The sequence below is a fragment of the Artibeus jamaicensis genome, unplaced genomic scaffold (genome assembly GCF_021234435.1).
Source record: "Artibeus jamaicensis isolate MK-2021 breed Jamaican fruit bat unplaced genomic scaffold, CSHL_Jam_final contig_354, whole genome shotgun sequence".
Taxonomy (NCBI): Eukaryota; Metazoa; Chordata; class Mammalia; order Chiroptera; family Phyllostomidae; genus Artibeus; species Artibeus jamaicensis.
The window spans coordinates 3666001-3689035 of NW_026521803.1; the positions used below are offsets into that span (position 1 = coordinate 3666001).

General features: G+C 40.3%; 1 protein-coding gene and 2 pseudogenes across 5 annotated transcripts in view; all 3 read left to right on the forward strand.

Annotated features, from left to right (window-relative positions):
• Window positions 1–23035, forward strand: part of DLGAP1 (DLG associated protein 1) — an 856099-nt gene that overhangs the window by 728867 nt on the left and 104197 nt on the right. The gene's annotated exons all lie outside the window — the stretch shown is intronic.
• On the forward strand, window positions 1349–1497 carry LOC119053260 (uncharacterized; annotated as a pseudogene).
• LOC119053259 (microtubule-associated proteins 1A/1B light chain 3B-like) lies at window positions 12295–12664 on the forward strand (annotated as a pseudogene).

A 23035-nucleotide genomic window follows, 5' to 3' on the forward strand; every position in this document is an offset into this window, starting at 1 on the left:
TCAACAATATGGCAAACAGTGTTTATCTTCTACAGTCTTATGAGTATTCTCTGAGATGATTTAATACTCCTTAATTATTTGCTTAAAGCCTCATTTCCTCTCTGTGATGATAATCCTTTCTCTGCTCTTCATTATTAGGGAAATTCCTCATATGGAGAAAGCTGCAGCTATGTTTATTTCTAGCCATTTATACACTTATTATTTCATCTTTGGTTTTTAGTTGGGCCTCTAGAACTGAGATACATCATTTGTCATCCCAAATAGAGATGAAAAAAATGTTTCTCTTTTAACAGATTTGGAGGCTTTCCAAGTCTAATCTTTTCTCTATAAAAACCTCAGGCTGAGTTTCAATAAAGCTATTTCTTTTTATGGGGTTCTATCAGAACAGTTCTTGCTTATATATTGTTATTTTTAGTTTGAGTTGTTTATTATAAAGAGAAACTAAATTGATCTCTTGATGTTTTTATATATTTGGCCTTTTCTCACTTGATTTCAGCATCTTCTCCATATTTCATCGGTTAGAATACTCAATAAAAAATACATTCAATGTATTTTTTTAAGCTTTAGACATGATCATCAATCCAACAATACTCAAGTGATGGAGAAAGCTTCTAAGAGTTCCATACTGTAGAGTGTTTCCTAGAACCCAGGAAGAAGTCCTCTGCATGCACATGGCCCCAGTCCCTGGGGTTAGAATCAGGGAGTTACAGTTGGAAGAGACTGGATTCATCCAAAGTAGCTGTCTCACTGCAGATTAGGCAACAAAGATCAAATTAACTTAACAGTAGTCAAACATCTTTTTAGAGAAGCCTGAAGACTCAAATCCATGCCTTCTAACTCATAAATTAATAGCATCTTTAGAAAACTTAGAAACTTAGAGATAATTGGGCTTAATTCTTTTTCTCATGTATGTTCTTTATTATATAACTAAAAATTGGTCATGTGGCCTTGGACTTCATCTAGAGCTTTTTCCAAAATATAATAGTCTCCAAGTAATAACATACTGGCTTTTTGCAGAGAAAAAGAAATAAATATGAACCCAAGCATAGGGAATCTGCAATTTATCCAGCAGTATCAATTTGTATAAATATTTAACATGCCATTTTGTGAAGACAGATGAGCATTTTATTTAGCCATTACCATCTATCATATAAGATAACTAGAAATCAGCGTTCTTTGAAGATGGTTATTAAAAAAATACCTTTGAGTTTTAAAATGCCTCACATTTTTATTAGCATTACACAGTGAATATTTGTCAGTCTGTGGAACTGGAAGCAGAGCTTTCCTCTGAAGATCCTGGCAAGAGACATTCTTTTTTATTGATACTCCTGGTCACAAATCAATGTGAAAACTGACCAGACAGGGGAGATAACCATGATCTTGAAGGTGGTTTCCCCAGAGCAAGGCTCACTCATTGCACTCCAGGTGTGCTGACCCCTGCAATTTCCCCAAGTGTGAGAAACGAGACTGCATTATTTGTAGTAGTGGGGAACTGCAATTGGGAGCAGGAGTGGAAAGAAGAGAAAGAAAGAAACAGGAAAACAAATCATTGTTATAAATGCCCTTTCTTAATTCTTCCAAGACATCATCTCTAAAAAACCAACTGAAAAATGAGAAGATATTGTTGGTTTCCACTCCATGTAAACCTCTTGCAATTTCTCTTAGAATGATGCCTTTTCATATTTCCCTCTGGTGATGGAAACAGTGAAGGACTTGGATCCTGGGCGGCCTCCTTGTTTCTGCCTGTAAACTGAGTTGAAATCAACTTCTCTGCTTTCACCAAGACAGCCAAAACCACCCTCACTCATGTCTCGCCAGGTCAGTTGTGATTCCAGACTTGGTCTCATCCCTTCGGAACTAGCCTCCTTAGCTTGCTCTGCTCACCTTTCAGCATGATTGTGGAAACCAGACCAGGTAGTATAGGTTCAACAGAGACCTTCTCCCCTTGTCCTAGTTCCAAGCATGTGAATAATAGCATTTGTGTATAGAGAATGCTACCATGAGTACAAACAGTATTTTTCCCATACATTTTTGATGACTAACTTTTCAGGATGAAGCAACAGAACACATCTTACAACAGAATAAAATATTTAAAATCAGAACTTCCTCAGAAAGTTTAGACTCTATGATCAATTCCAACCTCTAGTATTTTCTTCTGCCCTCAAGCCTGTGATGTCACCACCATCCACTCTCTCTATGTCCCCACATATCTGAACATCTGAGATAAGCGTGGAGACAGAGTTCAATGGACATTTTGTTATTTTCTTCATTTAACCCTAAGCAGCTTGGAGTAATAATTTTAGTTGGTTTTGCACCTATTTTGCTTTAGAAATCATATGGAGATAACAAATTGGGAGCTCCAGCCAGTCTGATTTGTCATCTACTGACTTGACACTGTCACAGGGCATGAATATTCACCGTCAACTAGAGACATGAAAGCCACAAACCTTTTTTTAAATATATTTTACTGATTATGCTATTACAGTTGTCCCATTTTCCTCCCTTCATTCTCCTCCACCCTGCACACCCCCTCCCACCCACATTCCCCATCTTTACTTCATGTGTCAAAAGTTCTTTAGCTTCTACATTTCCCATACTATCTTGCCCTCCCCCCTATCTATTCTCTACCTACCACCTATGTTACTTATTTTCTGTACCTTTTCCCCCTTTCTCCTCCTCCCACTCCCCTGTTGCTAACCCACCATGTGATCTCCATTCTGTGTTTCTGTTCCTGTTCTAGTTGTTTGCTTAGTTTGCTTTTGTTTTAGGTGTGGTTGTTAATAACTGTGAGTTTGCTGTCTTTTTACTGTTCATATTTTTATCTTCTTTTTCTTAGACAAGTCCCTTTAACATTTCATATAATAAGGGCTTGGTAATGATGAACTGCTTGAACCTGACCTTATCAGAAAGCGCTTCATCTGCCCTTCCATTCTAAATGAAAGCTTTGCTGGATAGAGCAATCTTGGATGTAGGTCCTTGCCTTTCAGGACTTGAAGTATTTCTTTCCAGCCCCTTCTTGCCTGTAAGGTCTCTTCTGAGAAATCAGCTGACAGTCTGATGGGAACTCCTTCGTAGGTGACTGTCTCCTTATCTCTTGCTTCTTCTAGGATTCTCTCCTTCATTTTAATCTTGGCTAATGTAATGATGATGATCTTTGATATGTCCCCCCTTGGGTCCACCTTCTTTGGGACTCTCTGAGCTTCCTGGACTTCCCGGAAGTCTATTTTCTTAGCCAGATTGGGGAAGTTCTTCTTTATTATTTGTTCAAATAAATTTTCCACTTGTTGCTCTTCCTCCTCTCCTTCTGGTACCCCTATAATTCGGATGTTGGAATGTTTAAAGATGTCTTGGAGGTTCCTAAGCCTCTGCTCATTTTTTTGAATTCTTGTTTCTTCATTCTTTTCTGTTTGGTTGTTTCTTTCTTTCTTCTGGTCTACTCCATTGATTTGAGTCCTAGTTTTTTTCCCATCACTATCAGTTCTCTGTGCATTTTCCTTCATTTCACTTAGCATAGACTTCATTTTTTCACCTAATTTGAGACCAAAATCAACTAGTTCCATGAGCATCTTGATCTCCAGTGTTTTGAACTGTGCATCTGATAGGTTGGCTATCTCTTGGTCACTTAAAAGTATTGGCTCTGGGGCTCTGATTTGTTCTTCTATTTGAGCCTTTTTTTGGGGGGAGGGGGTCTGGTGGTGCCTGTTACATATGAGGGGCAGAGCCTTAGATGTTCACCCGGGCAGGGCAACCCAGTTGCTGGGTTGTGATGCTGTATGTGGGGGTGGGTCAGAGAGAGAACAATGGTGCTTGCTTCTCTCTCTCTTGGATTTCAGTCCCCTCTGCCACTTCCCACAAGCAAATTGGACCCTTCTGGTACTGGTTCCCAGGTGGGTGGACCTGTGTACGTTCTAGGACCCTGTGGGTTTCTCCAATGAATTCTCCTGTGAGGCTGAGAGTCTCTCCTAGCACCTCAACCACCACAAGTGTTTTCAATCAGTGCTTTTAGGCTTTATTTCCCAGTGCTGGGGCCATGGGTTGCACAGTCTGTCTCGCTGCCCATTTTCACCTGGTTTATCTGCACTCAAATGTGTGACTGTGGTCAGCCCGTATCCTTGCACACCTCACTGGGTCTGCTCATTGTCACCCCACACTGGGATCTGCCAACCACCGCTTTTTTCTGCCGCAACACCTCTCCGCTGGATGCCGACTCCACCCCTCTTACCAGTCTGGATGAGTGGTTGTGGGACTTTCGTACAGTTCAACTTTCTGTCAGTTCTGGGTGCTTTTTTGTTTCTAAATTTTTGTTGTCCTTAATTTTGGTTGTGCAAGAAGGCACAGTATGTCTACCTATGCCTCCATCTTGGCCGGAAGTCTAAAAGCCACAAACCTTAACCAAGATCTCTTGTAAGGAACTGCTGTGCTATTCTTTTTGGGAAATTATTCACACTTTATAATATTCCCTTAGGAAATATCTCCTCAACCTAACAGAAGTCAGAAAACTTTAATGACACCTTATGTCCCTGTTGGCCTTCTTAAAGAGCCAAGTCAGCAGAGAGCTCATAGGCCACATTTAGTCTCCCACAAACTCTGTAATGTGTGCTGCACATGTGTCCACTAGGGATCAGTGAGGGGCTGGGCACAGGGGTGACCGAACTGTGGGGAGTGATTAAAAACTCTAGACAATAGTGTCAGGCCCTTCCCTGTGCTTGTGCTTTGTTCCCCATGAGACTCGAGGTGTCAAGTGTATCTATCCAGAGGTGTGTTTCCCTACAAATAAAAGTTGATATTAATTCTCAAAACAAAAGTAATGATAATGTTGTCACATAAACCCTTTCATGGTTACAGAGACCTCATTCTTTATTGTTAGGCCAACTAGTACAGAATAAGGAATAATTATAAGAGAATGGAGGTCAACAAGAGCTTCTGTGAAAAATGTAAAAATCCCCTGGGGGGAAATGAGAAAATGACATTTGTGGGGAAGACACAGGGGCCTTGTTGATCAACAACACAATAGTCACAACTTAAGCCTGGACCACCAATGATGGTCACAGCTGTTCTTGTTCGTTGACCTCTTTTGTGAGCTGGGGATTACCTTCAACATAGAGAAATACAGGACACATCCCACACATGCATTTGCTGTGCAAATATCCTACACATTGTGATGTGTAGAAGAATATGCTTACACTTTCCTTTGCTAGAGTTTTATTATATATTTAGGTAGAAAAGAGCAGTTTCTAAGACAATTAGAGAAGAAAAATCCAATTTTAAGTCTTCTATAATGGTTTATGGACTAGGTGGAGGTGGAGGTAAATGCTATACTCGCATCCTCCCACAACCCACATCAAAATTACAACTAAACTACAGAACAACCATCATCCAGAACTGCCTGAAATCTACCTGAATGGAAGTCCTACAACTAAAGATATAAAGAAGCCACAAAGAGACTGGTAGGAGAGGCAGAGTCACAGAAGGGGCTGGATGGTCCCACACTCATGTGTGGCAGATAAAAACTAGATGGGATGTCTTAGCTGCAAAGGTGCCTCCTTAAGGGCAAGGGATCCCAGCCCCACATCGGGCCCCCAGCCCAGGGTTGCAGTGCCAGAAAAAGTAATCCCCATAACTTCTGGCTGTAAAACCAATGGGGAATGGGGCTGAGGGAAACAGAGCACTCCTGGAGTCCCTAGCAGTTCCTTTTAAAGGGCCCTCATACAGACTTCTTCAGATTCACTGCCTATCAGTTCCATCACTGAGGCAACAGCTAGAAAAGCACTAAGTACATACTGAAATAAGAGAAGGAACTACATTCTCTGGCATCAGGGTGAGAGCTGGAGGGGCAATTTTCTCCCAGACAGAAGTGCTGGCAGAAGCCATTGTTCTTTTTCTGAGCCCTCCCCTGAAAAAGCAGGCAGGTGGGCATTTTATCTGAGTCTCTATCAACCTGGTTATCACTGTTGACCCTGCCCTGGTAATTACCTGAAACCCCCAATGCACCCAACTTTTAGGCCCAAAATGTTTCCAGTTTCTTTTCCATACAAATAGCCCATCTTGGCTCATGCTTCAGACTGTATTAAAATCTCTTAACAAGCAACATCTGACTTTGACAAGCTCCATACCTTTCAGTGGCCCCAGCCCATCACAAGCAGCAGCTGACCTTGGTTGGCAGTTTGACCTCTCCTGGGCACCACCAGGCCCAGCACAAGTAGCAGCCATCTGCAGATTACTTTGTAGCCCATGCTGGGAAGCACAAGGCAGAACACGAGCAGCAGATGATCTTGACCTGTACCTCCCAGGAGGCCTTAGAGCCTGCACACCCAGTGGACAGGTTCAGATAACATCAAAGCACCACCCAATCACTTTTATAAGCAGCACACTCAAGGGGCAGACTCAGTGGGTACCAGAGCCCCACTGAAGTAAGCCCTGCTCTGTGGGGCCAACCCCTGCACAGCCTATTTTCCATGGTGATCACAGCTAGTCCTTGCAGCCAATCAGCCTGAGGGTAATCCCTGCCACTGATACACCAACAGCAATCAAGGCTCAACTACAACAGGAGAGTGTACATGGACCATACAGTGGGTGTGCCTTGAGGACCCACCTTGAGCAACAGAAAAGGCTGTGCCACTGGACCCTATAGGACACCTACTACATTAGGCTGCTCTACCAAGCCTGGGAAAAGTAGAAGCTCAATTTAATACATTGAAACAAACACAGGGAGGTTACAAAATGAGGAGCCAAAAAAAAAAAAAAAACCACATCCCAAATAAAAAAACAGAGCAAAACTACAGAAAAAGGACTACACAAAATGGAGACAATCAAACTACTAGATGCAGAGTTCAAAATACTGGTATAAGGATGCTGAATGAACTCAGTGAGAAACTCAACAGCAAAAGGAGATCCAGTCAGAAACTAAGAATACATTAATTAAAATAAAGAACAATGTACAAGGAATCAACAGTATAGTAGATGAAGCTGAGAGTCACATGAGCAATTTGGCATATAAGGAACAAAAAGTTAATCAGTACAGCATGAAGGAAAAACAATCCAAAAAACAAGGATAGTGTAAGGAGCCTCTGGGACAACTTTAAGCATACCAACATTCACATCATGGGTGTGCCAGGAAAAGAAGTGAGAGAACAAGAAATTGGAAATGTATTTGAAAAAATAATGACAAAAACTTTTCTAACTTGGTGAAGAAAATAGATATGCAATTCCAGAGATTCCCAAGCACAGAGATTCCCAAATAAGATGGATGCAAAAAGGCCCACTCCAAGACACATTATAATTAAAATGCCAAAGGTTAAAGACAAGGACAAAATCTTAAAAGCAGCAAGAGGAAAGCAGTTAGTTATCTACAAGGGAGCTTCCATAAGACTGTCAGCTGCTTTCTCAAAAGAAACTTGTCAGGCTAGAAGATTGGCAAGAAATATTCAAAGTGATAAAAAGCAAGGACCTACAGACAAGATTACTCTGTCCAGCAGAGCTGTCATTTAGAATCCAAAGACAGCTAAAGAGCTTCCCAGACAGGAAAAAGTAAAGGAGTTCATCACCACCAAACCATTATTAGATGAAACATTAAAGGGTCTTCTTTAAGAAGTACAACAACAATATGAACAGTAATATGGCAATAAATACATTATCTATCAACAATTGAATCTAAAAAACAAAATAAACAAACAAGCAGAACAGAAACAGAATCATAGATATAGAGAATGTTTTGGTGGTTGTCAGATGAGAGGAGAATGGGGGAATGGGCAAAAAAGGTGAAAGGATTAAGAAGTACAAATCGGTAGTTACCGAATACTCATGGGGTTGTAAAGTACAGCATAGGGATTAAAGTAGCCATAGAATTTATATGCTTGACTTGTGGACATGAACAATGGTGGGGGTATTGCCTGAGGGATTGAGGTGTGCTGGATGGATAGGGGGCAAAGGGAAAAATTTGGGACAACTGTAATAGCATAATCAATAAAATATAATTTAAAAAAATTTTAAAGAGTCTATGGGACTCAATAGGCATAGATAATAGAAGATAAACCCTTGAGCAGATTAAGCAGAAGGAAGAATCAGTCAAATGGCTTGAGGGTGGGAAAGCCCAGGGTATGTTCAAACAAGAGCTAGTTTGAACATACTTGAGTTTGCCTGAAACACTGGGTCCGTGTAGTGATGGTTACAGATACACTGGGAATATGACCTCCCCACACTATGGAAATCACTTGCTATTTAGCTGAGAATTCCAGATTGAATCCCTGAGAAGCCACGGGAGGTTGTTAAGTGTCTTTATATGTGCCCCAGAAATGAATAAATAATGAGTAATATTAGAATAGATATAAGCGTTAGTTGGCAAAAAGGACAGAGAGTTTTCTTGTTGAATTAGGGGCCAGGTTAGGTAGGACAATACCTGAAACCCACAGAGAGCTTACTCAGTTGGTAAAATAGAGACCTAGAGACATGCTAGTGTTCTCTGATGGCCTTATGGGAGAGTCAGTCCTCAGAAGAGTTGATTAAAGTATAAGAAAAAGGGATTGTGGTCAGAGGAGCACTTTTATACTTGAGGTGGAGTTGTTTGGGGAAATTCTGATGTCTGAGGTATGACAAGGCTTGTAGTAGGAATTGGACTAGAGATAAAGATCACTAAATTTGAGGATATTTTGTGAGGTCATAAACATGAATGTTGAAATCTTAGAGGATGGAATGGAAAGGTCAGTAAAACAGGGGCTAAAGTCATTGGAGAAGATGAGGAATATCCTGAAAGTTAGTAGATTCAACAGAGAAAATAGTGTAAATAGACTTAGTCTGAAAACAAAGGAGTATGTAGGATGATGGAATAGAAAAATGATTGATCAGTGGCATTGGGAATGCAAAGTTATGGTGATCCACCTGAAAACTGAAAACAGTCATTGATTGCCTCAGGGAAATAAAGCCCGGGATTGGGAACATGGGTAAGAAAGAGACTTTTCACTGGCTACTCTGATGAATTTTGAAATTCATGTCATGAAAATATGGAACTGTTACCAAACTGCAAGTGGGGTCCTGCTGCCCACAGCCACCCTCTTGGCAAAGTTCAGGAGGCAAAGTTTTGGTGAAAAAGGAAAGGAGTTTTTACTCAAAACTACACAATTTTGTAGTAACAGCTTTCCACATCCATTGGTCACTTAAGCTTATCAGTTAAGGCTAAACTCTTTCACACCTGAGTTCTCCTATCATTTCCCCTTGTTAATTTTTATCTGATTTCTATAGGGTTAGTTTACAAACTAAAACAACAAAAGATACAAAAGCTACACAAGTTTGGAAGAACGGCAGGCTCCTGCCTCAGAGCCCGTCCCCTCTGGAACACCCAGAGAATAAACCTGCCACCTTCTGCCAGGACAGCCCTATCGTAGGCTGTGCCCAGAGTTCCTCCCCATCCAAAATTCAACCAAACTATCTCCTTCGGGAAACACAGGAAGCTGCAGTATGGTCGTCCAGGCATCCTCCAAGAAGAGAGCCTGAGAGCCAGTCTTTGCCCTCTTTTTATTTTAAATTTTCTGGCCCACAATTCCATGCACTCTTGAGGCATTTGGCTTCTCGGCCAATCCATCCTAGACTGTCTACCTTGGGCCACCTCCTGTGGCCCCATCCTGCTCCTCCCCAGTGATCTGATCAGATCTCTCTGTACCAGTACCTTTTCTAATCAACAGATTAATGTATTTTTCTAAGTATGCTGACCTGTGAGGAGAAGTGGACTCAAACTAGCAAGGGCTCAAGGATAACAGGATTAATGAGGAAAAGTCAGTTTCCTTAAGGCAGAGATATGGAAGGAAGGAATTGCTCGTGAGAGAAAGGGTTCCAGAAAGACTGGAGGTGGAAGTGAACTGGGTGGATGAGATAGCTGGAAGGCATGGAAGTGAACAAAGATAATAGGAATGAAGGAAATAGGAAATTGTGAAGTAAATGGCAGTATCTTATTAATAATAAAAAAAGATCTGATTCGTTAGCCCCGTTCGTTTCCTTTGAAATGCCAGTACTCTGACCAAGCCTCTGCAAATATGCCCTCCTAATGTCAAATTTTGCTCATGACTTGCAGCTTGGAAAGTCAAGAAAGGCAAGTGATATCATTGCTCTTTGCAACAGATTTTCTCACCAGAGTTCTCAGTGAAAACACAAGTGCATTAGATTCCTTTCACAAAAATGTGTCCGATTTGCTGGGCATTACACAACAGATACTGAACTCATTATTTTCCAACTCCTCCTTGCTTTTGATCTTCCACTTATAGTCCTCTTTTGTAATCACATTTTCAGACATAGACATAATATCTTCTATAATAATTGAGATTACCATTGGCCTTGCCTTGCTATCTAAAACCAAAAGTGAAATAAAGTACTTTGGATTTAATACAAGAAACAAAATAGATTAAAATCCAGGTTACTGGTTTTGAGACAGAGGCTTTATGAGGAATATTAAAACCAATTGTTCATTGTATAATGGGCCTTATTTTAATCAAAACATACATACACTCAGTACGCAAGCTGGGTGTTTACAGGGCTTCTGACTTTTGCATCCAATATTGAATTTTAACATTTGTTGTATTCTCACCATGTAAAAAGCACTGAAAGAGGAGCTGCAAAAGTAAAATGCGTGGAATTCAAAATGTGGGAGACAATTTGCCTACAGATGAAGAACTTGAACTCCAAGATCAGACAGCCCCAAGTTATAATCCAGACTTCCTCCCGGACCTGTGTAATCACACCATGTTAGTGATTCTCTGGGCCTCAGTTTTCCCGCTGTCTGAGTCCCTCCTGCCTGCTCTAACTAAATACCACAGACTGAGTGGCCAATGAACAACAGAAATGTATTTCTCACAGTCCTGGTAGCCAAAGGTCAGAGGTCAGAGTGGCCACATGGTTATGTTCTGTCTGTCATGGCTTCCTGGATTATGAACAACCTCACATGTAACTTCACATGGCAGAGGAGCAAGGGAGCTTTCTCGAGCCTCTTTGTTAAGGGAACTAATCCCATTCATGATGGCGCTTCTCTCATAACCTGGTCACCTCCTACCAGTCCCACCTTCTAATACTATCACTTTAACATTAGGATTCCAACATGTGAGTGTTAGGGGGACAAAAACATTCAGACCATAGCATTCTGCTTTAATTAGATTATAAAAATTAAATGAGATCATGCATTTAAAAGTTGCCTCAGTAGTCTGCTACTTGACAGTGGTGGAGATGATAAAAAGTGATAGACTTGGTGGAAATGATTAAAGTGATGTAAGTAATGGTGGTGGGAAAGGTAGAGGTGGTAGAGGTGATATTGGTAGGGAGGTAGAAGTAGCAGAGGCAACGGTGGTAGAAACAGTGGTGAAGATAATGATGGAGGTGATGATGGTGGAGATGATGATGGCAAGTGATAATGGGAGTGGTGATAGCAGGTAGAGGTGGAGTTCGTGGAAGTGGTAGAGGTGCTGATAATAGAGGTAGGTAGTAATGGTAGGGATGGAGATGGAGGAAGTGTTGATGGTGGAAGTGATGGTGATGGAGGTAATACGGTGGTGCTGGTTTTAGTTATAACCATCATCTTCCTCCACATCATAATAGCAATTTGTGTATAACAATAGTTAATGTAATAATTTTTTAACTACAATTGTTCCCTATGATTTTCCTATCAACAGGGATTTTCTATCAACACTTCTAAAGAGCAATAGTGTAAGATAACCAATGAAAGCAGTGCTCTAGAGGAAAGCACAGGTCACTAAGGGTAACAGAAATATAAATAATTAGAATATTGTGTATTTCCCTGGCTACTGTGGCTCAGTGGATTAAGTGCCGGCCTGTGAAGCAAAGGGTTGCTGGTTTGATTCCCAGTCAGGGCACATACCTGGTTTGCAGGCCAGGTCCCCAGTGGGGGGCATGTGAGAGGCAATCACATATTGAAGTTTCTCTCCCTTTCTTTCTCCCTCCCTTTCCATCTAAAAATAAATAAAATCTTTAAAAAAAAGAATATTGTGTATTAAGGGCCATATAGTGATATGCAGAGTGTTAAAGGATGCAATAGAGGGATAGACTTGTGCCTAAAGAGGATTGGGAAGACTTCACTGTAAAAGACAGTAAGTTGAGCCCAGGGAGTTAAAAGAAATTGTTCACATGGAAAATAGAGGAAGGGACAAGGGAAGTTGCTGTTGCCACAGTCAGATCTGTGGCCACCTTAAAGCTGCCAGGACCCTCTGCTTCACCACCCCCTCCCAACCTCCTCCACCATGCCACCATGCCACCATGCCACCATGCCACCATGCCACCATGCCACCATGCCACCATGCCACCATGCCATAGGAGAACTTCAAGCAGCATTGCACCTTTGAACAAAAGAGTAGAAGTTGTCCAACTTATCCAAGAACAACATCTGACTGAAATCCCGGTCATAATAGAATTATACAAGGGTGAGAAGCAGCTTCCCATCCTGCATAAAACTAAGTTTCTGTTCACGTCAGTGTGAGTGAACTCATCAGGATGATCAGAAGGCTCTTACAGCTCAACGCTAGTCAAGCTTTCTTCTTGTTAGTGCAGGGGCACAGCACAGTGAATGTGTCTATACCAACTTCGGAAGTGTATGAAAGTGAGAAGGATGAAGATGAATCTCCTGTATATGATATATGTCACTCAGGAAACATTTGAAATAAAACTGTCAGTGTAAGACTAGAAAAAAATGCATCTGTTCTAAAATTTTTTAAACTCTTACCAACAGGGGTAAAAAACAGTTGTTACCAACTGAGACACATCAGTTCATCTAATCACAGATCATGGGAACAGTGGTGCTGCTGCCCAGGAGTTTTCAGAAGTTGTCTTCGTAATTCAAGCAGAAAAACTGAGCTCCAAATGAGCACATTCAGCTTTGGAAAACTCTATTATTTAACATAGGCCATCTTGTCTTCAAATTTAGAAGTTTAAAAATAGAATACTTTACATTCTAAGTCACCAATAAAAATAAATAAGGGAAGGATTTCTAGACAGAGAGGGCAGCACCCGCAGCAGAGTGAAGGCACACAAGTATTGGGTTGGCCAAAAAGTCCTTTCAGTTTATTCCAGATGATGATTTTAGTAGTGCTTAGTTGTCTTTAATCTCATTCAGAACAATTTTGTTAGGTTGAATTGTGACAGCTGTCATATCAGCATGCATTTCTAAAAAACTTATCAAAATTGGTGAATTTTTGTGCAGCCATTTTAATATTGAAGATGGAAGAAAATGCACAACATTTTCAGTTATATAGTGCACATTATTGGTATTATGCTTTATTATGTCAAGAAAGGTAGAAATGCAACTGAAATGCAATGAAAGGTTTGTACAGTGTGTGGAGAAGGTGCTGTGACTGATTGACCGTGTCAAAAGTGGTTTGCAGAGTTTCTTGGTACTATTGACATTTGAGCCAAATAATTCTGGGGGGCCATCTTACACATTGGAAGATGTTCAACAGCACCTCTGGCCTCTACCCACCAGAAGCCAGTAGCAGGAGATAGCTGACATACTCAAAATATCTACATCAGTTAAGTTATTGGTGAAAATAAAAAATGTGTCCCTTATTTTATGAAAAAAACTGATTGGATTCTTTGGCCAACCCCATACATGGTGAGTGAAGGAAAGAGTGAAGCCAAGGAATAGGGTTCATGGAGAAAGTGATAGAAAAAGAGGTTGGATCTAAACTAAGATGGGCCTCAAACTTTCTTGTTTGGGCAGTGGAGAGCTGTTAACAGTTTTTAGGTAAGGAAGTCCCTCTTAAGGAGAATGAATTAAAGAGGGGAAATAGCTGAAGACAGAAAGACCAGTTGCAATATCACTGAAAGTGCCCAGATGAGAGGACATATGGGCTCAGCCAGGCGGGACAGAGAACAGCTGTGAGATCCCACCTGGAAGACCGTGAGAAAATAGAACTACTATTTTCTCCTCTGCTAAAGAGGAGTGTGTTTGCAGTAAGTTCTCGCAGCTTCTTGGCATCTAATCTGCCCTAATGTGGGAGATGTGCTTGCTGCACTATTGATAAGCAGCTGAAATTGAGCCAAGAATGCAGAGCACCGTGACTTCAAAAGGAATACAGAATAAGAACTAGGGTTGAGCTGCACATGGTCTCTAAACATCTTAAACATGCCCTGATAATGTGTAGTTCTCCTTAACTTTTAAGGAAGAGAAATGCAGAAGAAAAGTAGAAGTCAAATTTCTCCTAGTATATGTCTTTCTAATCAGCAAATGAAGGACTAAATAATGATGGATGATCACCTTTCCCCATTTAGAAAATCTTCAGAAAAAAATAAGGAACCTTCCTAACTGATTTTTAATGTAAAACAAACAGAACATTAACTTTCCAAAGCTCCCTTCTGAATGTCCTCTTTTTAATAGTGCTTTTGTTTTTCCTGAACAAAGATGTCTCATTGTAAAAAGTTCTGAAGAAAAGGAGAACAATAAATTCATAAATAACATGAATTATGCAGGACTTTGCTAGCAATTGGAAGGATTTGGCTTCTACTCCAAGTGAAATAGGAGCCATTTCAGAGTATTAGCAAATGGGTTACATGATCTCGATTTTTTTTTTTTGGAGAATTTTTATGAGCTTATTTGAGCCAAACTGATGACATGCCAGGAAGCAAGTCATGCTCCCCATTATCTCAGTTTTTAAAGAATTATTCATGTTGTTCTGCTGGGAATAAAATGTATGGAAACAAGAGTAAAAGCATCTATGATTATTTCTTTAAAAATAGATTCTAAAAAGTAGAAAATGGAATTACATTTTTAAAACTGTATTTGTTTCGGTTCTCTTGCAAATTGCACTCCCATCAGTGGTGCGTAAGTATGTGTGGGAGAAAAGATTAGTTTAGAAAGTTAGCTCCTGGAGAGTTCAAGTTCAAAATCTGTTTTCTTTTTTTATGAAAATAACTTGCTCCAGCTCAGACTTAAATAATCAACTTCCATTGCATGGTTATCATTTTTGCTCAAGTCCAGCCATGAAACAGGAAAGCATGAATGGCCAATTTAAGAGCAGACAGAATTAAAAAAATTCCTTTCCTTATTTATTAAGCACTTTTGAGTACCTACTGTGTGCCAGGCACTGGTCTGCTCCTAAGAACACAGCAGTAACACTGACCCAGGCTCTGCTATGACTTCAGGAAGCAAATAATCTGAGGTGATATTGTTGTCATTGTTGTTTTAATGTTTATGCATATAATTCTTTACTATGGTTACAAGTACTTTATAAAAAGAGAAATTAAAAAGTTAGAATTTTAGGACAACTGCGAAATGTGTGGCCAGGGAAATTTTATTGCCATTTCTTTAAAGTCCTAGCTTGAGTTCCAGGTGAAGGGATATCAAAGGGCAAAAGCCAAAGGCAAGAATGAGAAGGAAAAGCTACCTGACTAAAAGAAGTCTAGAGTAGCAGGAACATAGAAATCGCTGGTGGGGAGAGAGGTGAGGAGGGTACAAGAGTATTCTAAGCTAAAACAGGGACTGAGAAGGGCCCAGGTGACCCATGCTGTATGCCACAGGAAGGATTTCATAAGTTTACAAGGGGAGGCTATTAAATGGTTTTTCTCTCTTCCTTCTTTTCTTCCTTTTTTTTCTTTTGAGAATTCCAACTGTGGTAGCAAGATTTTATTGTGGTTAAGGAAATTGCACACCCTCAGAAATGTAGAGGGTGGGTAGCGTCTAGCAGCAGCTACTCCAAAGCTTCTATTAATCCTCCAAATATTTTCTTGGTTCCAGTATAACCAAGAAGCCATTCAAACTATCCAGTCCAACTTGCTCATGCTTCCTGGCCTTGAGTTGGGCCTTCCCATTCCAGGACCTACTGGGATTCCAGGCTCTCTATCTAATCTAATTACCTTTCCAGTTTTTTCCAGGCTAGGCACCGCCCCCGTATGGTTCTTACTGTGCATCTCTAAAAGTAGAAACATCCCTCTGTGCCATTTTGACTTCTATTGTTCATGTCAAAAAGTTCTGTTAATTGGTTTCAACCAGGATCAAGCAGCTTAAAGGTTTCACATGCTCTTTTAAAAAAAGTATAATTGATATATAATGTTATATTAGTTTCAGGCATATGATGTAATGATTTGATATTTGTATATATTGCAAAATGATCACCAAAATAAGTGTAGTTAACATCTGTCACCATGCATAGATGTTCTTAATAAAGTGAACTAAAATAAAATTAATTGACCTTGACCTCAATGTGCTTAGCTAGGAAAAAGTAAATGTTAAGTGATTCATCGACCACTTTACTTACCTGACATTTGTCAAATGTTAATTTCAGAATATACTTAATACAGGCATGGGTAATCAGAATTGTTGTTTACATCTAAAGATATTGAGATGGAAATTACTTAGAAATTTCTCAAAAACAAAATACAATGTTACCCTTGATTGCACTTTCATTTTCAGCTTAGATTTAGAGAAGGACAATCAACATTTTTGCAAATCATTTGCCAATGAAAATAAAAACCTCTAAGAAGAATTTGTTTCTGCAGGGTGGATATTGCATTCACATAAAAATTTAGCTGACAACTAACAAAAAAAGAATTGGGGGGATAAATAGGAGAAACAGCTGTCCAGGAAGTGATCAGTTGCCAGGTTTGCCTGGAATGTGCTGGAATGCCCCAAAAGCCAGAGTGCACTCTGCCAGCCCCATTTAGCTCACTGATGGCCCTTTGCCTTTTGAAATCACATTAGAGGACCCATTTCTAAGTCTCATCTCTTCTTTAAAAAAAAAGATCTATCTTTCCAAACTCCCACAGGATGCATAATTTTGCATCATTGTTAGTGGTTATTCCACCATTTATCTCTCCATTCATCCACTCACTGCATTCTGTGTAAGTCTGCATATGGCTTTGTACTTCTCTGAATGCCATACCAAGTTGCACTTCAAAATTCAGAAGTCAGTTGAACTGATAATCAGTTAACTCTGATTATCTTGTCTCAACAGTAAAAAGATTAATCTTTCTGAACAGTATTCACTTTTTACATCTTCATCTATGGAAGATTATAAAGATACAGTGCCAAATAAGAAAAATATGTAGAAGGCTTCGAACCCTAAAATTAGTATGAATTAAAGATTGGGATTGTGCAATATAGCAAGGATTTATTTTTATTTCGCAGACAGTTATCTAGCACTTATATTTGTCATTCATTGTTCAATAATTCTCTATAAATATTCAAAGATGTTGTACACATATTAACATATTGAATATTATGGGGTATTCTATTTCTGATTTATGGTGGACTTATGTTTGTCATAACTTCTTAAACTGAGGATATTCTGGTACAAGGCGGTAAGCCGGTTCTGAGGACCTGAGAAGAGAGTTAGCATAGTGGGGTCCGATATTGGGCCAAAGCCTTATAGAGACATGTCAGGGAGGAAAAGCTTTTCCTCTACCCTCTGATGATCTTTCATGAGGATCCTGTAAATTCAAATGGCAAAAGACTGGTTAGAAAGAGAAGATAGGTTTTTATTCATGTACATGCAGGAGTTCACAGAAAAATATGACTCAAGGAAGCAGTTAGAACTTCAGGTTTACGTACCATCGTACTAAGAAAAAAGCACTTACAAATGACTTTTAGGAAAGAGAAATGGGCCCTTAGGAAACTAGATGAGAGATATAATAGCTTTAGGACAATGTCTGTTTAAATGTAGTAACATTTCTTCTCTCTGGTGATGAGTCCATCTTCTCTGGTTGCAGAAACTCCTGGGGAGTAGATTCGTGACAACTGAGTTGTTTTCAATGTTCTGCTTTTAGGCAGATAAGGAAGTTCAGAAAAAAGCCCTCATCTCAAAATAGTTTTATGACATAATGGTGTATTCTGGACACCTTCCTAAAGAACCAGGGGCAAAGAAGATTTTACCCCCATTCCTGGTGGCCATTCGGGCTCTGGTCTACCTCTGAGGGTGGAGCTCTGCACTGGAATGGAACGAGGATGGACATTCACAGACCCCAACATCCTCCCAGAGGCCCCGGCATGCTGGCCTGGGAGTGTCAGAGATGTGTTTATTTCCAGGTTTGCACTGAGGCCAACCTCAGGGAAAACACCAGCACTGGAGAAGCCCCACTTCCGAGAACATTCCTTGTATTTGGGGGTTTTAACAATCTCTTTCAACAGTATGGAATTTTTTTAATCTTTATTAGTCTACCATAGTGGGGAACTCACATGGTTCTCCTCACAAACACTTACAGAGCATTTCCTAGGTTCCAGACAGTATATGCTATTAGTAGCATCCTCATCTTAATAACTGAGAAAACTGAGACACAGAAAATTTAGTGAATTTTTCAAGGTCAAATGGCTGGTCAGTAGTGTGGTCAGTATTTGTACCTATTTAGTTTGACCCCAAAGTTCAAGCTCTTAACAACCATGAATTGTGCCTTTACTATGCTTGCCTTCTTCCTTGAATTTTTTAAATTTAAAGCATAACAAACAAATTTAAGAAGCTTTTACTAAGAGTATTAATGTGACATATTATAACGAAAACAGTCTTGCTAATAATATTAACTGCTGGACTCATCCTAATTCAATCAATTCTTCTGATCCGGTCACTTGTTCTGCCCTAAAATGATATCCAAAGCAGAACAACACTGTAGCCATTACACATAGGTAAGTCTGACCCTTGATTCATAGTTTCAGTTTCTTTAGCGTCTGCTCACAGTACACACAACCTGCCCCAGACACCAATGTCTCATGCTTATCGTCACTCGGCTCTGGGTTGATGGCCTCAATCAACATGCCAGAGTATATCCAGTAAGAACGCCCAGAAGCCTAGTTACTCCTAGAAATATATGTTCAAAATAAATTTATAAGTGAATTGGTGATAATTGATATATTCATGATCTCTCTACAGTAGAGGTTCCCTTGGGGAATAAATAGAAGTTAAAATTTGAATAGTTTTCTAGATCCCTAGATTGTTAAAGCTAGATACATGCTAGGTTTAGGTTTTCTAACCACTCTCTACCATAATTAACATGGTGCCTGACAGTTTCAGGGAGTTTAAGGACACCCTAAGTCCCATACGAGGACCATATTCTCCTGTCTCCAATTTGGTTATTATATTGACTTTCAGTAGCTGTTGATCAAGAAATGTACTTGATCATTTTGTGAACAGCATTGTTATATGCAACCAAAAAACAACTCATTATTGTTGGACACATACCATCTGCCAGATGCTATGCAAGTCACATTGGATACAAAGAGAAATCAGGTGTAATCCCCACTTTCAAGTTTCCACCAGAGAAGGAAGCATGAAAGCAGAGAAAAGCATGACAGCTAGGTGGGTACCAAATACCCAGAAGTCAGGAGAGGCTTTACAGCACAGGCGATATCTGGGTTGGTTCTTGGAAAATGGGTAGGTGTGTGGCAGCCTCTCACATGACCATTTGTAAATTTAAAATTGGCCAGTTAGAATCTGATCCATTCATTTTAAAAGCTGCTTGAAAATCTCAGAAGATTCCACTGATGGTGGTGAAGGAAAGAGTCTTAATTTCAAAATATAATTCCAGATCTTTTCAAATCCTGTCTGGATTTGAGGTAACGAACCACCTTATCTGATCCCAGATAAAACAGAAGTTACATCCTTACACAGCTTGATTAGCTGTCTTTAGACTTTCTATGTGATGGTGTAACAACAGCACACAGACGCCAGGGGGCAATGCAGGTTCACCAAAATCACAGGAAATGCTCCAGGCCTCATTTTGACTTAAGAGCATTTACAACATCCTAGTTGTAAAGGTGAAAGACATCGTTAATAAAAAGAGAGTTCTGCTAAGTGGTAAAAGAGTTTGTAAGTCCCTTCTTCGAAAGGTTTCTCGATTGCCATCCAATTGCCTTTTAGTATCAGTGCACAGCTGAACATCTTACAATGTTCCTTACAAAAGACTTACTATTCATTTGTTCTTAGTGCAATTGCCTGATGTTTCCAGTTTCTGACCAACCCTCAGATAGTCTGAATCACATGATTGGGACTCTCCGTTGTGGCCTCTGCCCAACGGTAGGCCCTCCTCCCTCCCTGCCCATTCAACCAATCCAGCTGCACCTTTGGCTAGAGCTGTGGTTCCTTTTAAGGTAATTCCAGTCCAGACTGTGTTTTGTTTCCCTGCTCAAAGCGCCAGGTGTCTGCCCTCTTTTAACCCCCAAGGATGAGAGATCAAAGGTGTGCCTACATCTGCCTCCTGGCCAGCTCTTTAATCTGTCACATGTTCAAAAGGGACAAGTGCAGTATTGTGCACTTAGGCCAGGAGGATAAATCAGAGAAGTAGAATGGCAAAGTGTATACGCTCACTAAAATGACGTAAAACACGTCTGTCTAGATGATAGCCCTGCCATTTTGGAGTGTTTTTCTTTAAAAGGAGCAGGGATATTATGGGTAAATGGCAATCTTCCTTTCTCTAATTGGAATTCTACTGAACTCATTTAATGACATATTGTACATGGTCTTGGCTGGTGCAGCTCAGTGGATTGAGTGCCAGCCTGTGAACCAAAAGGATCACTGACTCGATTCCCAGTCAGGGCACCTGCCTGGGCCTGGGGCCAGGTCCCCAGTAGGAGGTGTGTGAGAGGCAACCACACATTGATGTTTCACTCTTTCTCCCTCCCTTCTCTCTCTAAAAATAAATAAATAAAATATTTTACAAGAAAGGAAGGAAGAAAGAAAGATTTTATATGGACCCACTTGATGACTAGTGTTAAGTAGAAATTTACAAGTCAAAGGAAAATACTTTTCAGTTACAAAACAGAAATTATAAAGACATTTATAGATACATAAGCTTATTTCTCTTACAACAAAAATGACAAACTAAAATCTTAAAGAAATAGAGCAGAAAATATTTAAGAAAGACTATTTCCAATACATCATATACTTTCCACATCCATAGGACTAAATAAGTGGGAAAATGCACTTTTAAAAACAATAGAATACAATTTAGGTATAAAGAAAACAATGTGGGGGGCAGAGCATGTGAAGGAGAGAGAATCTTTCCATACTCATCTGCCCTCAGGCAGGCAACTGGTCCTTCCTCTTTTGAATAAAGGGGTACAGTAGAAAAAAGCTCTTAATCTAGTTAGAAACTACTTTTAAACTTAAACCTAGGAGTAATTTAAATGATTTGAGCACCCACAACTTTCTCTGTTTGTTTGGGTTTTTTTTATTCTTAGTATTGATTTTAGAGAAAGAGATGAAGGGAGAGAAAATCAATTTGTTGTTCCACTTATTTATGCATTCATTGGCTGGTTCTTATATGTGCCCTGACCAGGGAACCGAACTCACAACCTTGGCAAACCAGGATGGCGCTGTAGCCAACTGAACCCCCTGGCCAGAGCCACAACTTTCTTTAGCTGCTCAGGAAAGTTCCCTGATTTTCACCAAAGATATAAATGTGAGCGGGCACTGATTGTTTTTTCTCTCTGCACTCCCATGCCCACACACACTCAGAAGCAACCTTCTGCTTCCTCTTCTGTGCACCAGGGTTACAAAAAGGAACTCAGCAACTTCAGTTGCGCTGAGCCGCCTTCAGGGGCAAGGCAGTGGGAGGGGCCTCATGTCATGTCACACTGTCTTTCCCAGTTACAGTGACTGAATCCAAATGTTCACAGTACGTGAGAGAAGAATTGTGGCGCAGTTTTTAATGGTTGTGGTAAGAAAAGAGCCCTTATAAGTTGCATCAAATATTTCATTCATCTATTTAACAAGTATTGACTCAGCACTTACTTTGTCCAGACATACTGCTGGACTCTGGGAATTCACCGATGATCAAAAAGCCCTACTCTCTGTTCCTGGTGTTTACAGTCTAAAGGTGGAGACTGCCATTAGTGAAATAATCAGAGATAGTTGCTCTGAAGGAAAGAAATACAGTTTTATTAGTTTTGTTTCTGAGAGAATTTACTTTAATAATGATACTAATCTAGAGGGTCAGGGAGAAATTTCCCGAGAAATTGCTTATAAGGTAAGAGCTGAAAGATCACGACGGGTGAGGAGATGTTAGTGTTCATGTTGCTGTTAATGTCATGCTAATATTGAGAGACCCAAACGTGCAATCTGGCTGGAGTAGAAAGCTAAGAGATTAGATGCAATGTGAGGTCCAAGAAATTAAGCACAGATAACTGTTTCAGTTACCTGGCATATGTAACACATTACCCCGAAGTGAAGGTCAGCAGCTTAAAAACAGCTACTTTATTATAACCTGTGATGGCATGGGTCAAGAATTTCAGCAGGGTTCGGCTGGGTGATTCTTTCGTTCCACACTTAGCTGGAGGTTGGACTGGTCTAGGTGGCCCAGGATGGCATTATTCACATGCCTGCCACCTTTATTTCAATGTTTGGGAGTGTAGACTCAGAGGAGACTGTCGAACAGAGCACCCATAAGTGGTACCCCGAGATTTCATCTTCCAAGGAGAATGTCCAAAAGACAGGAAATCTTAAGGTCTGGGTCCAGAGAGTAGCAGAGCATCGCTTCACCACATCGGTCAAAGCAGCCACAGAGCCCTCCCGAATCACAGAGAATGACAGAGATGCCATCTCTCAGTTGGAACAGTTTCAATTAATTTGTAGCCATTTTTGCTTAGCAATGGTTCACTCTCTAATCTGTATACAAATTATTTCGGTTTCCCTGTAAAGTAAAATATACTACTTCTAAAGCCCTCCACAAATCTTACCTCTTTATGGCATGAAGTTCAAGTTTGAGATTCAGATTCTTACAAATCTAAATAAAGTCCAGGTGTTTGATGAAGTTCCTTTGATGTAGGTCTCTAGTACAGTTTCTCTCAATATGAACATTTGTGAACTCAAACGAGAAAGTGTCTCCTCCACACACACCCAGCACATACCAGTGATGCAGAGGTGAGATGGATGCACTGAGCGCCCGCCCTCAAAGAGCAGAGGAATGAGGGGCACACAGCAGTCGCTGGACTGTAGCAGCTCTGAAGTTACTACCTTGCCAGTTCCTTGACTAGAGGGCCCAGTCCTGCTCTCCCGGAATGATTCTCTGCAGCTCTTGTCTCCACCTTTTAAACTCTTGGTTGTACCTTTAGAGTTATCTTATCTGCATTATG